We start from the raw sequence: 13,303 nt of genomic DNA on the forward strand, positions 1-13,303 counted from the left end.
CAGGAGCTAGATCATAAGTGGAGCAGCTGGGACTTGAACCAGAGCCTATATGAGCTGCCAGCATTGTAGGGGGTGGCTTTATCGGCTACGCCACAGTGCCGGCTCCCATCCCTTTCATTAAAGTGTGGGCTATATTCCTAAAGTTGTATTTATGAAATGCATGAAGCTTGTATTCCTTATATAAAAGGTTTCTGAGAAAAAAAATAAAATGTGGGCTAGTGATGGAGAGGGGCTCTTAAGGGCCGTGTTGTCTTCCCCCAAATTCATAGATTGGAGCTGTATTGCCCAGGACCTCAGTGTGTGACTGTTTTTGGAGATAGGGCCTTTTAAAAGGTGACTAAGTGAAAACAAAGCTGTTGGGGGTGCACCCTAGCCCTATCTGCCTGTGTCCATTTAAGAAGAGGAGATTAGGAGACACAGGGAGATACAGGAGTGTGCACACATGGAGGACAGACTGTGTTAAGAGGCCGTAAAAGAGACCTCATTTGTGGACCAAGGAGCTAGGCCCTGGTGGAAACCAGCAATGCCGGCCCTCGGGCTTCTGACCTCTAGAACTGTGAGAAACAAATTTCAGTGCATAAGCCACAAGCCTGTGGTATTTTGTTATGGCAGCCTAAGAAGCTAATAGACTATCTTTTTATTCACTCATTCAATAAAGTTTCCAGAGCATCTAACACATGCCAGCCTCTGATTTGTGCAGTAAGGCGTAGAGCGCTGAGAAAAACAAAGAAAAAGAACCTCTGCTCTTAAGAGGCTCGCAGGCTCTCGGGAGAGGCCCACAACAAGTCGGTGTGGTGACAGCCGAGAAGGAGGGGTTCGAGCAGTCTGAGGGCTCGGACAGCAGAGTGGGGTGGAAATGCAAGGGGGTGCAGGTCTGTACGGTTGGATCCCATCGAAGCCACAGTGCTGTGCTCACGGCCAACGCTCCGTGAATGCCAGTTGGCTTTTAAGGATGGCCGCAGCCCTCTCAGCTCTCTATGGGGACTGATGGGGCTTCTTAGCTTCGCTGCAAGGGCAGGGGAACAACTGAAGGCTGAGGAGGAAGAGGAAGTGGCTTCTCGCCTCAGCTCCGCCACAAGCCGGTGGTGACCAGGACAACGCCCTTCCCGTCTGGACCTCCGTTTCCTCATCTTCAAAAACGAAGAGGTTGGGGCACTTCATCTGTAGGTTCCCTTTTAGCTCTGTAAAGTCTTTTTTGAGATCTTGTTATATGAAAGAAGCATGGTGAAATGGAGAAGGGAGGGAGGAGATGGAAAGGAGAAAGCTGGCGGGCAGGAAAAGAGAAAGAGGAAGGAAGGGTGAGCTGATAAACTCGATTTGCAGGCAAGAGCCTTCCCGTGGCCTTAGACTTCCCTCGGAGCCCCCTTTGCAGAACTTGTGGCAAGTCTCGTGGTTTAGCAGCAACCTGGGAGTTCAGCTGCCTAGATCCTGGCTGTTCCAGGCAACACAGGTCAGTCAACATCTTTATGCCCCAGTTTATCATCTGCACACTGAGGATAACAGTACTGGTATCACAACAAAGCTATGCGGATTAAATAGAATAAGGGTTGTAAGAATTTTTGCATAGAAGCTGGGACATGTAGTTTTGCTAGTGTTATTGTCAGCATCGGTGAACAGAGGAAGGCTCTTCCAGGTATTCTCTGTGAATCTTGATGGACCGTGATCTCATGACAGCCTAGTGCTAGATCTGGAATCTCAGCACCAAAATGGGGCACATGCATGCAGGAATGCCTGGGAGAGGAACTGGGGAGCAAGTGCATGCGATTCTAGGCCTTTTTGCTCTTGGTTCCTATCAGACTAGGGTCACTTGACTGGAAGTTATAGAAACAATTATTTTTTTCAGTGCCCAGAGTTAATTCAAAGGATGGAAAGATGGAGTTCATGGAGAGGCCACATTCCAGAGAGAAGCTGACAGGAGGCATTGTATTTGAAAATGTGGAGAAGGAGTAAGATGTAAGCACGTTGTTCCAAAAGTGAGATGGCGGAATTCTGATCAAATTGTGAGAAGAGCGGTCAGTTAGGGTAAAGGCTTTGAGGGTGAACTGGAGAGAACTGGATTGGGAACGTGGATTAGGATCCATGTTGGAGGGTCTCAAGGCTGAGGAGTCAGAGTTCCACCCTGCAGGCAGTGGGGAGCTACTGAGAGTTGCCGAATAGGAGAGTGGCTGGATTATTGTTTCACTTCAGATCACTAAAAGACAGTCATGTTGGTGACAAGCAGTCAATTTCAAGATGCATGGGGAGGTCAGAGATTACGGAAGTAGCTCTGCTAACCACCCGACTGTTGATTTGGGTGGGTCCACACATTACAGAGTCATCCAGTATACCACCTGTCCCTCCGCAAAGCGCACACACACTCCTGTCACACAATGAAACAATGCACTACTCAACAATACTTACCCTTGCCACCTGTAATCCACTCATTCTTCTGTTGTATTATAGTTCACTTAATTTTTTTTAAAAAATGTATTATTTGAAAATCATAGTTACAGAGAGAGGGAGATACAGAGAGAGAGAGAGAGAGAGAGAGAGAGATAAAGAGAGAGAGAGAATCTTCCAATTGCTGGCTCACTCCCCAGATGGTAGCAATGGCTTTATCTGGGTCTCCCACTGGGTGGCAGGGGCCCGAACACTTGGGCCATCCATCTTCTACTGCTTTTCCAAGGCCATTAACAGGGAGCTGGATAGGAAGTGGAGCAGCCGAGACACAAACTAGCACCCATATAGGATGCCTGCATTGCCGGTGGTGGCTTTACCGCTATGCCACAGCATCAGCCCATTATAGTTCACTTAAAATAATATGATAGCTGGGGACCAGCGCTGTGGTGTAATAGGTTAAAGCAGCCACCTGCCATGCTGGCATTCCATATGGGTGCCAGTTTGAGTCCTGGCTGCTCTACTTCTGATCCATGTTCTTAGTTATGGCCTGGGAAAGCAGTGGAAAATGGCCCAAGTCCTCGGGCCCCTGCACCAATGTGGGAACCTGGAAGAAGCTCCTGGCTCCTGGCTATGGATCAGCACAGCTCCAGCCATTGCAGCCAGCTGGGGAGTGAACCAGCGGATGGAAGACCTCTTTCTCTCTGCCTCTCCTTCTCTCTCTGCGTAACTCTGACTTTCAAATAAATAAATAAATCTTTAAAAATGTATAATATGATAGCTACAACTTGCTGAATCTGTTCTCTGGTACATTAATGAATGTGTCATGACCATTCTAGAGAAAAAGACAATTTTCTGTGATAAAGGGAAAAATAGTAGAATGACTAATCATGTTGTTTTTCTTTCATTTGGAGTAAAATATTTTGTATGTGTTTTAAAACATACATAGTCAATTATGAGAGTATATGTGTGTATTCTAGGCACAATACGTATTCACATATTAATGGTCTGCTAACAAACTTTTACCATCTGCAGAGGAGTTTGGAGAGAAGGATCAAGGGTATTCCAATTAAATGAGCCTGATCATTGGACAATCAGCTATAATGTTTTCTTACTGGATTTCCCTAAGACATTGTTATCCAAATCTCTATCTTTTAACTTGGTCAGCCGCTAGCCTGAAACTGATGGCATAGCTGGGTCTCAGTTCCTCTGTATGGGGTTTACTCCCACCTGACTTGTACCAGCTCTGCCAAGACCAAAGGAGCAGGTCTTTATTTCAGCGATTAAGCTGCCACTAGGGGTGTCTACATCTCATTCTGGAATGGGGTTTTGATTCCTGACTGCTTTTGGTTCTAGCTGCTGCACAGCCCGTGAGGCAGAAAGTGATAGCTCAAGTTCTTGCATCTCCGTCATACAAATGGGAGATCTGGATGGAATGACTGGCTCCTGGCTTTGGCCTGGTCAGGTTCTGGCTACCTGGGGAGTGAACCAGTGGAGATATCTTTATCTTTCTTTCTATCTCTCTGCCTTTCAAATAAGTAATAATAATTAAAAAAAGACTCTGGGCAAGACAGTTCCCTCTCTGTGTCTCAGTTTCCTTCTTAAAATGAGAAATGTTGTCATTTTTTAATATTCTTTTCAGTCTGCTAAGATTGAATCCCTATGAATACTTGGAAACTCCAGTCTTTCCTGCCTGAGTGTTAATTAATTTCAGCAGGAGATCATCCCTGGGTTAAGAGTCTCCATTAGATGTGACCAGGAGCTGCCTCTATTTCTCTATTCACTCCATTCACTCATGAATACATTTGCTGGTTTATCTTTCAATCAGGAAGTTTAAGAAGCAGCACCTTATGGCCGGCGCCGCGGCTCAATAGGCTAATCCTCCGCCTAGCGACGCCGGCACACCGGGTTCTAGTCCCGGTCGGGGCACCGGATTCTGTCCCGGTTGCCCCTCTTCCAGGCCAGCTCTCTGCTGTGGCCAGGGAGTGCAGTGGAGGATAGCCCAAGTTCTTGGGCCCTGCACCCCATGGGAGACCAGGAGAAGCACCTGGCTCCTGCCATCGGATCAGCGCGGTGTGCTGGCCGCAGCGTGCCGGCTCGGCGGCCATTGGAGGGTGAACCAACGGCAAAAGGAAGACCTTTCTCTCTGTCTCTCTCTCACTGTCCACTCTGCCTGTCAAAAATGAAAAAAAAAAAAAAAAGCAGCACCTTTTAAACACAGACATTTGACTTAAGAACTAGATCATCAACTAAGTCAATTGCCACTGAACAAGGCCACCGAAAACATACAAAATTATGAATGCATCTGTTGACAGTTCCTGGAATGAAAACAATATCTTTGACCCAACTGTTCACAGCCAGGAATAGTTATCACAATATCTGAAAGTCAAGTTCTATTAGAATGATTTGGACAGAGGACAGATTAATTAGAAAAAAAGTTAGGTTACCAGTGTTGCATAATAGGAAAATATTTAATTTTGATGCTTTTGTATTAAATATTCTGTAACACTTAAGTAACATTTTAAAATACTGCTTTATAGAGGAGAGGGAGGGATAGGAAGAGATTGTTTTGCAGGTACTAAATGATAGTTATATAGGCAAAAGAAGTTGTGGAACTGTATTGCTCAGTGAGGTGACTGTAGACAGAAATAATGTGTGAGTGTGTACATGCTAGAAGAGAAGATTTTGAATGTTTTCACCAAAAAGGAATAACAAATGTTTCAAGAGATAGTTATGTATGCTTACTCTTAATTGACTATTGTATAATGTGTGTACCTGTTGAGAAATCACATGGTACTCTACAAATATGTTTGATTTTTATGAATCAGTTAAATATCAAAGCTAAAAATGGACGACTTTATAACATGTGTGGACACAATATAATGACAAATGAAAAAAGCAAAATATAAACTATAATTAGCATAATCTGTTTTATTAAAGCTATGTTATCAAATATATTAAAGCTATATTATCAAATGTATATACATAGGAAAAAAACCTAGGAAAAAAGAGATACCCCAAAAGTGTCAACAGAAGTAGTATCCAGAAGCAGAAAATCTACCAACAATAGATGCTGGAGAGGATGTGGGGAAAAAGGGACACTAACCCACTGTTGGTGGGAATGCAAACTGGTTAAGCCACTATGGAAGTCTGTCTGGAGATTCCTCAGAAACCTGAACATAACCCTACCATATAACCCAGCCATCCCACTCCTTGGAATTTACCCAAAGGAAATTAATTTGGCAAATAAAAAAGCCATCTGCACATTAATGTTTATAGCAGCTCAATTCACAATAGCTAAGACCTGGAACCAACCCAAATGCCCATCAACAGTAAACTGGATAAAGAAATTATGGGACATGTACTCCATAGAATACTATACAGCAGTAAGAAACAACAAAACCCGGTCATTTGCAACAAGATGGAGCAATCTGGAAAACATCATGCTGAGTGAATTAAGCCAGTCCCAAACAGACAAATATCATTTGTTTTCCCTGATCGGTGACAACTGAGCACCAGAGGGGAAACCTGTTAAGTGAAATGGACACTATAAGAAACAATGACCTGATCAGCTCTTGTCCTGACTCTAGATGTACAATGTAATACTTTATCCTTTTTAGTAGTTGTTGTTGTTGTTCTAGTACTAGTGGTTGAACTCTGTAATTAACACACAATTATTCTTAGGTGCTTAAATTTTAACTGAAAAGTGATCCCTGTTAAATTTAAGAGTGGAAAAAGAGAGGGAGGAGATGTACAATTTGGGACATGCTCAATCGGACTTGCCGCAAATGGTGGAGTTAGAAATGTGCCAGGGAATTCCAACACAATCCCATCAAGGAAGATGGATGACTCTTATTGGCTTCTTTTTATTATCCTGTATTTCAAATTTTCTTCAAAAGGCATTTGTCTGTGTAGTTATTCAGCAGTATTTCTTGTGTGTCAACTATGAGCCAATTGTGTTTAGACACTGGAGATAGAGGCACACGCGGGCCCGCCCTCCATGGAGTAGGCACAGACCATAAACAAGGAAAACAAGTAAAGAAGCACGGTGTTGCAGGTGGTTGGTGTGCTGTGGAGGCCTCCGGTCAGGGCAGTGGGAAAGAGTGAAGAGGACCATTCTTGTGCCTCTGCTGTGTGGTCAGAAGAGCAGCCCTGAGGAGGTGCCCTCTGAGCTTAGGCTGAGCAACACAAAGAAGCCAGAAGATCTGGGGGAAGAGTTTTCCCATAGAGGGAACAAGCAAAGCTAAGGGGCAGGCAGAAGGCCAGGGTCACCAAAGCACAGTGCACAAGGAATACAAGCTGGGGTTTGTACACGGCGATTTGGCCATGCCAGGCTTATAAGGCCTGGGAAGAAGTCTATCCATGTGCAGTGGGGGACAGAGAAAGGTTTCACTTGGGGAATGACAAGGCTGTGTGCCCCACAGATGGTGCTGGTGCCAGTGCGAATGGGTCCCTGGGAAGTGGAGGCACCCTGGAAGCAGGGAAGCCTCCTAGGAAGCGTATTTTGCTTTACAATTTGGCAATGCTGTGTTTTCAGTTTCCTCCACTGTAAAATATGATACTTGGGCAAGGCCGTTGATTTCTAAGGCACTTGTGTTACTTAATACGTAAACATGGTATTATTTTCTGTGCACGTTTACCTTCTCTAAAAGCATGTAAGTTTCTCGAACCCAGAACCTAGTCTTGTTGCTCTGTGTTTCCAGGGCACTGCCTGCCCTTCTTAGGCTCAAGTCAGTCTACAACCTGGCACTGCTAAGTCTGGGTGCGTTCCGGGTCCTTGGTGTGGGTTTCCTGTGTTGCTTTGGGATCTTCCCTGCTGAGGGTCATAGGGAGCCACTGAGGACTTTTGAGTAAGGCTGACTTCTGCACACTGGGGCAGTCCTGGAGGGGGCCTGGAAGGGCCCAGCAGTGGAAGCAGGGAGACAGAAACACTCACTGTCTTAACAAAGCCCTGGGCCATGGTATTCAGGGAGCCCCCCAGGGACAGCGGAGATGCAAGTGCAGCAGCAGACATGGATCCGCACAAGAGCACCTCCCTGGGTGGCAGGCCCTCACACACTGAGCAGTGAGAAAGTGTGAGGCCCCGCCTATTTACAGATGGGGGAAGTGAGGCACAAAGAGACCAAGTGACTCATGTGCTGAGGATTTCTGACTGCAGGGCCTTCTCTCAGCTAATGTGAAAAGCAGACTGCACTTAGGGAGTCGGCTAAGAGGGGGTGGGGCTTCGCCTGTGCCAAAATGGAAAGGAGGGGGAGAGCTGGGGGGTGGGGGGCAAGAATCCTGGGCAGAAGCAGTGACACAGGCTCTAGCACCTTAATTTTAACACTCCCATAACGCAGGAGGGGCTGAAATCGGCCACAGAACTTGTGTTATGAAACCAGAACAGATCAAACAAAGGAAACAAGCCAAACTGGAGTCAGCCAGCTGATAACCAGTGTGCAGAGCATGCAGATCTAACAAAAATAGATCAGAGACTCTTTCCCCAGAGACACACAGCCTGGAGATCCTGGGACCAAACCTCTCACATGAAAGGTGGGGAGAGAAGTGAGTGTCACGCCCCAGAGGGAGACATCAGAATGGGAGTGGGCTGGCACGAGCTCTCCTCATACTGAGTTCATGGTCGTCTCACCCCTCACAGCTAACTCTGGGTACAACTCTTTCTTTGCTAAACCTGCAGACAGACACAGTCCCAGGGCTGGCCGGGCGGGTCACCAAAGTGATCTCTTAGCATCTTGTTTGTACTGTGTGTTGTCATGTGCACACACACACAGCTTTGTTTTGTGAACTTTTCCTCCAAGTGAGCCCCATGAACCAATAGCATTCCTTAAATATCTGCACTTACTGCCCCATTTCAGCGGCACAGCTCAAAGAACCCACAGCAACCCTGGTTCCACTCCGGCCCCTTTATTTTACCGACAAGGACTGGATTCCCAAAGTCCAGTTTGCTAAGTCCCTTAAGCCAAATGCTGAGGCAACCTGCCCTCAGATGCCCTGGCTCTTTCTAGACTGCAAAAAGGAAAACAGTAGTTTAACACACATGTGCCTGTTTATATTCTCAAGCACGTATTTGCTAAAGGAAAATGTTAGACAGCAAGACCATTTCCACCTTACTACTTTTTATTATTATCATTCTGGCAAGGGGCCTGATTAGCGAGTGTCTAAACAATTCTTCCATTTCTTCAGAAGTTTGTGCTACAATGACAGTCGTGACTGCAGTGTTCGCTACATACACACTGACCAGACGTCCACCGGATACTGGACACTCCACTGCGCCTTTAATGGACTTTTAGTCTCTTACTTTTCAAAATGCTAGGGTGCACCTGACATGTCCATTTTTGTTTGATTTTTCCACAGAGAGGAAATAAAGCTCGGGGTGGCTTAGAAAACTTCCCCAGGACACAGAAACTGGGAGTGACGGCGGAGTGGGCGCTCGAGCCTCTATGGGGTTCTGTTTCGCCGGAGGTTTCAGTTTGTGTGAGGCAGTCTCGCCATCCTAGCAGAGTGTAGGGCTGGGTTTCTCTGGATCCCCTTCTCCTCCGGTCCCACAAGTGGGGCTGGGGACTCGAGGTGATGTCTGAGGCTAATAAGCCCCTTGCAGAGGCTTGGGGCGGGTGACCCAAGTTTGCTGTGCTATTAAAAGGCCTGTTCACTTTGGAGGACTAATCTCCTTGAGGGGTTTAAAAGGCACGTGCTCGGCCCTAGATGTGCAGAGAATATATTGAGAGTCAGTGTAGGAGGCACAGACTTTGGCTGCAGAAAGCAAACAGAACACAGAGCACAGTCCCAGAGGAAAGTTGGCTTGGCAGGCCCTTCCACGCGTGATGAGAGCCCCTTTTCTTAGCTGGTTTCCTCCAGTGTCCCTGGTGGTGTCCCCAGGAACCGGGAGCTCATTACCTTTCAGACTACTCTAATTGTTAGAAAGTTCTTGTCCTCTCGCTCAACCAGAAATCTGCCTCCCAGATGTGTCCACACCTTGGGTCTGGATCTGCCCTTTGGTTTACAGAGACTGAGCCCACTTCCTCCCTACCCAGCAGCACTCTGGCTATTTGAGGAAAACGTTCATTGTATATATTAGCGTTCCCCTGAGTGTGCTGAGCAGGGTAGTAAGTTTGCACGATGTTACGAGGCGTCCTTATAAAACAAACAGACAAAGACCCATAAATAGCCTTCTCTGGGCAAACCGGGTTAAACCAGGTGAGGCAGGTGTGCTTCCTGCAAGACTTTCCAGAATTTTCATGATGCTGCTGCAGACTGTGGAGTCCCAAAAGCAAATACTGATCCACAGCGCTTCCCAAATACTTGACCTCAAAACCCCTTTTCCCTCCAGTGTACCTCTGACTATTTTCCGTGCATCCGTGGTTTGGAAAATGCTTCTCTACCCAAATCTAGATCCTTACTGTCATTCATTTCAGCACAAACAGCCAATCTCCCCCACGTTCATGTGGAGACCCAGTGTTGAGATTTTTTTCCCTGATTTTGTCTTGTTCTCTACGAGGGCTGTCAGATTGAGTTACAGGGTGCCTGGTTAAATCGGAGCTGCAGATAAAGTATAATTTCGTTTTTGTAAAACCATGTCCTGCGTAACATTCAGAACAGACTTAAATGGAAAGGAGTATCCATCGCTTATCTGAAATTCAAATTTAACTTCATGTCGTATATTTTTATTTAGCAAATCTGGCAAGCCTCAAGTGGGTGTTTGGCCTAGCAGTTCGTATATGTCTCAGGATATCTGCATCCCATAGCCGAAGGCCTGGGTTCAAGTCCCAGCTCTGCTCCTGGTTCTAGCTCCCTCCTAATGCACGGCCTGAGAAGCAGCAGGTTTTGGCTCAAGTAGCTGGGTCCCTGCCACCCACATGGGAGGCCTGGATTGAGTTTTAGCTCCTGGTTTTCCCCTGGCTCAGCTCTGACTGTTGTGGGCATTTGGGAATGAATCAGCAGATAAGAGCTCTCTCTCTCTGTCTCTGTCTCTCTGTCTCTCTCTTTTTTTTTTTTTTCTCTCTCTCTGTTTCTCCTCCTTTCTTTCTCTTATTCTGCCTTATAAACAAACAAGTAAAATTATTTTAAATGTGGCAAATCTAAATGGTCCCAAGTGCCCCATTCTCTTGAAATAGTCAGTCCCTGAACATTAGGGAGGAGGAGTATCTGAGAGGTAAACCAAGATCCTGATTTGAGAACCCTGGGACTCACTTTCAACTCTGCTCTTCCCTGAGATATTCTAAAAGGGAAATAATCATAACTTATGAATCATTCGAGAGCAGTGTGAAGTTCACTTCACACCAGATAACTTTCTGAACACACTGGCAAAATCCAGAAACCAATTTCCCATCCCACACCCCTGTTTATAAGTATGAAATACTTCAAAAAGTTCTTGTAAAATGGAATTAAAAGATAAGTTTGTTTTGGTGCAAAAAGTCTTTGAAATCCATGCATATTTTTGAATACTCCTTGTATATTTACATTTCCCTGAATGTTAGTATAAGGGGACTAGATCCAAATACAATTTATAATTCCCCTTTCTTGTCTCTCTTCCCCATCAGACTGTAAGAAATTTCATGGCAGGCACCAGCCATGTCCATCTTGGTCGCTGCTATGTCCCTGGTAGTTAGTACAAGTTCTGGCACATACAAATGTTTAAAAATAAGTTATGTCAGATAGGTGCTGTGGCACAGAGGGCTTAGTCACCATTTGGGATGTCCACAGTTCATATCAGAGTGTCCAGGATTGAGCCTGTCTCTGCTTCCCATCTAGCCCGCTTCCTGCTAATGTGCACCCTGAGAGTCGGCAGGCGACGGCTCAAGTAACTGGGTCCCTGCCACCCACGTGGGAGGCCTGGACAGAGTTCCTGGTTCTGATCTTGGCCTGGTCTAGCCTCAGCTGTTGGAGGCATTGGGGGAGTGAACTAGAGGATAGAAGATCTCTCTCTCTCTCTCTCTCTGTCTCTCTCTGTCTCTCTCTGTCTCTCCATCTCTCTCACACTGCCTCTCAAATTAAAAAAATATATATATGAACGAATGAATGAGTCACATTACTTGGAAGCTGAGGGAACCAGGTAAACCCACATTCCGAGGAGGAGCTGGCCAACAGCTTTGCTCATGGTTGGGATTTGTCATCCAGCCTAAACTTTGCCAACCCCGTTACTGAATATTCTGTTCACCTGTGCTAAACACAGTTGTGTTGGAGGACATGTGTGCAAAACAAGAACATCTAATTACTGTGACTAAAATAAAACATTTCAGCCAAACACAAGCCGTTTTCAAGAAGTTGAATTACTTCCCAGATCCTGCAGTTTTTACCGAGGTGTGGAACTTGGCCCTTACAACAGGCTGGGCGGTCTCCAGTGAGTGTGGGGTTGGGACAGATCACACCAGGCCCCCCCAGCCCCCACGGAAACATCCTGATCCAAGAGAAAACAGGCAAGGTGACCCAGGACAGCCTTGGAAGACCCGGAGCTGCTGACAGGACCCAAGACCCCAGAGTCCTGCCTCCTCGTGCACCTGCTGACTGGCTTAGTTGAGAGAGCTGAGTGCAACCCACCCTCAGCAGGAGCTCATTCCAGCTTGGGGCTCCTCAGCATCAAAAGGGTCCTAGGGACTCTCCCTGGGAATCGCTTATCTGCTACTTGGCAGCTGTGGCTCCAGTGCGAGGGAGGTTTGCCCTGACTTCAGAAGATAAAACGCACCAGGAAGCAGAGAAAGGCAGTGAGAACAGTCCTGGATGTCAGGAGGGTAGCAGAGTTTCCCGAGTTTGAGTGTGAAGACCTGAGTTACAGGTCTAATCCTGACAAGTATCAGCATCCTTAGGCAAATCTTTAAACCCCGATATTTGTGTCTGGGAAGGGGGAACAGCCACGCCTCAGACACCCTGGAGTCACTGTGAGGATTAGACGTAATCCTGGCAGATCTAAAAGCCCTTGGTAAACTGCCAAACACTGGATCAATACGTGGGATTGTCGTTACACAGTGTCCCCTTGAGCTCTGTGGTCTTCTGCAGCCCGGCGGATCAGGTAGCTGTGCCAGGGTAGCATGAGAGAGCATTGAGATGGGGAGAAAGAAGGACGCGGCCCACACAGCCTGGAGCAAAACGGAAGCAGTGTCAGCTGGGAGTATTGTCGAGGGGTCCTTCTAGTCACAGAAGAAAGCATCCCCAAGTTCACACTGCAAAACGTACATCTCAGTGAGTAGCGGTCTCTGGCATATCAACCATGCACCTGGGGACACCTTCTTGGCCTGCACCCGCAAGCCTCTAGGTGAACCCTTAATTCTGCATGAAGGTTTCTTCTGCTGCCCTGGGGAGCCTGTGGTTGGCTCTGGTCAAGGCCTTTGCTGGCTTTGGTAGGGAACAGGAACCAAATGTACACAAGCATGATTCTATTTCATTGGGAAAATTACACAGGGGTGTTGTAGCTGATAGACTTGCTACTTCCTCTGCTACAGGCACTGAAGGCAAATTCATGAATGGTTAAATACATTATTTATGTTTAATATTAACATTATAAAATGTTAAATAGAGGTTTACTGCACCAAGGCAATAGGGAAACAGATAGACATCCTTCCTATAAGCTTTGCCTGCCTGTTCCTCCATGTTCGCATTTCACGCAGTGGTTGCTTGCTGAGAGATATTACTTCTAATCCCACCATAGTCCCCACCAGGACCCAGTCGCCTCTGATTTTCCCCATTGTTATTTGTGTTCACTTCTTGATATTGTTGGCTCTCTGCAAAAGGGACTGCAAGCCTGGGGCTGGCCAGAGGCTCTGCTTACAACTCTGGGAGGGCACAAGGCAATCTTTATGCAACCCGATCTGCCCATCCTCCCCTCCTTGCCAGGCCAGGAATAGTTCGTGATCATGTTCTGGAAGAAACCGCACCTTGTCACTGGATGCTCTGAGCCAAGAAGAGGGGGAGCGGCGCTGGAGGCCTAAGTGTGAGG

Source organism: Lepus europaeus, chromosome 4, assembly GCF_033115175.1.
Source record: "Lepus europaeus isolate LE1 chromosome 4, mLepTim1.pri, whole genome shotgun sequence".
NCBI classification, from domain to species: Eukaryota; Metazoa; Chordata; class Mammalia; order Lagomorpha; family Leporidae; genus Lepus; species Lepus europaeus.